Here is a 2516-nt window from a genome sequence, read left to right on the forward strand (position 1 = left end):
CAGGTGGGAACAATTAAGAAACTGAAGAGGTGGGATGATAAACACAGGAGGTAATACTACAGGAGACACACAAGCAAAGCTGGTAACCAAAATTGAGAAGGCCAAGAGAATCCAACAGAGAAAAGAATAGACAGAAAAATAAGAGAGAGCCAAGGAATCACAACGTAAAAACTAAGCAAGGTTGGCAGAGTCTCGTTTGAAGCCTGAAGCTGAGACCATTTTTTTAACTGCATTATTTTCTAACTACAGACGACTGCTTTTTGACTCCCGTAAGGACCATAATTTACCATAAATGACTCACCAAACAAAAAAAGTAAGAGCCAATGACTTCCTTTAAACCAGTGGATTTGACTCTAGTGGGGAAAAATGGAAGTTTTAATTGTGTCTGCAGTGGCTTCAATGTTCAGACCGGAAAGCTGCGCCAATTTTTTTTTAATGCAGTGATTGTGCAGTTTTTCTTGTTAGCTTGTTGGTGGCATGTTGATGCAGTAATTGGCATTGTTGGCTCGCAGTAAAAACTACAAATTTTCATGCAAATTGTTTTGCCTGCTGCAAAAAATTAGCAAGTGCAACCACATGGATAAAGTGGAGTAATTTAAAATAAAACATTGAGTTGAAGGTGAGAATAACCAGTGATTGACAATATGCACAAATCATTTACAACGACCTCTAGCCAACAACTGTTTTTATAACTCTGAACAGAAGTATTTGGAAATGCTCTTAACAATATCCTTACCTAAATATATATTCAACTTAGTTTGTTGTACCTTTTCAAGTCTGTGTAGGCATGTGATTGTGATTGGGGATGTATGGAGAAGGTTCAGTTTAGGAATGAACAAATGAAAGTGAGCTGGTATATTTTTAATCTTAAGGACTATGAACTCTGGAATAACATTTAGATCATGTGAACATAGAAATTCTAGACTTAGTTATGGTTAATCTAGAAGGTCTTACAGACACTTTAAAAAACAGAAGTACAGTGAATAATAATAACCATAAAGCAAAACTAACTTCTCATAACTATGAGGATTTAGGGGGGGTTTCAAAGCTAGCACATAACCATGAAATTCTTCCACAGCTAAACCTGAAGGAGACACAATTGTGGTATCTGTCTTCGGTTTGCTTCAAGGTTGGAAATATTTCCCGGATCGCTTCTGTCAGGGCCTCCATGCCTCCACTGTTGCCCGTCTTTGTCCTCTTTTTCCTGTTTTCTCCTTGCCCGTTTCTGTTTGGTGGTATTTGTGCAGTTCTCATTCTAAGAAAGGAGGATCCTACGATTTTTGTCAGTGCCACTGGTATCGGTAAGCACAGGATTACCTCCTGAAGGAGAATGTCTGGCCATCAGTTGATGTCCTGAAGCTCAAGCTCATTTGGGTTATGCAGCAGGACAACAATAATGTAAAAAGTGAATTTTTTTTGTTTGGGTTATCTTTGTCAAATATTACAATTGTTTCATGATCTGAAGTGTGGCAAATACTTAAAAGGAAGAAAGAAATCAGGAAGGGGGCAAATACTTTTTCACGGCACGGTTTGTTGTGCAAGTAACAACATGATTGTTTAATTAGTAACTGCAATGTAATGTAGTACTATAACCATATCCATTACATCACTGCATTATAGACAAATGTAATGTATACAGGCCATGATGTACCAATGTATTAGTGAGACAGTGCTGTTATTTCCTTCTTGTCATTTTCAGAAGTGTGGTGTCACTGTTGGGAAGCAGTTTTTAATGCCTTACTTGCACTTCCTGCTAGGATTGAAAGAAATTAAAGCACAAACCATGGTCTCCTGCCTGATGAACCAGCAACTTAAGTTCAAGCTTTTTCACGACAGGGTGTATCGAGGTTTGGGGAGATTTGTGATCTTGGTTAATGTGGACTCCTGGGTGTTGCTGGTCTCAGTCATCTAATCATCAAGCCACAGTACTTATACCCCAGTACTGTAACACTGAGGCCATCTCCAGGTGTTTTATAAAGATTTCCTCTGTGCGCTTGATCCTCTTGTGTACCATCCTGCTCTGTTTGCTCCAGTCTGATTCACCAGCTCAAGGCCTGAACATCATTCACACGACTAAATATTTTGACAGCTAGACAGCTTCTGGTCACAAACCTGTTTTCTTTTTTTTTTAAGTAACAGGCACCTCCATCGTCTTCAGCCAGAAGACTTCCTTTTGTTCCGACTTCCCTCTCTCTCACCACCTGCCTGACAGTTAAAGTGCAGCCTGGAGACAATCAAACGCTAATTACTTCAGACTCAACTCCCTTCAAACCTTACACAATGAGCACTTACCTCTTTGCATTACCAGTAATTTGTGTCCCGTTTAAGGAGGGAAGGATGTTTTTTTTTTTTTTTTTTTTTTTAGTTTCATCAGTCAGAAGGGTGGGAGAGCTTTGTGAGACCTGGACATGATGTCAGGATGCCGACAGCTCTCCTCGCAGCTGAGTTATTACTTTGAGAGCTTGACTGCAGGTACAGCACTTTTTTTACACTACACCACTGAGCTACACAAATGC

The sequence above is a fragment of the Simochromis diagramma genome, unplaced genomic scaffold (assembly GCF_900408965.1).
Source record: "Simochromis diagramma unplaced genomic scaffold, fSimDia1.1 OVJJ01000216.1, whole genome shotgun sequence".
In the NCBI taxonomy this organism is placed as follows: Eukaryota; Metazoa; Chordata; class Actinopteri; order Cichliformes; family Cichlidae; genus Simochromis; species Simochromis diagramma.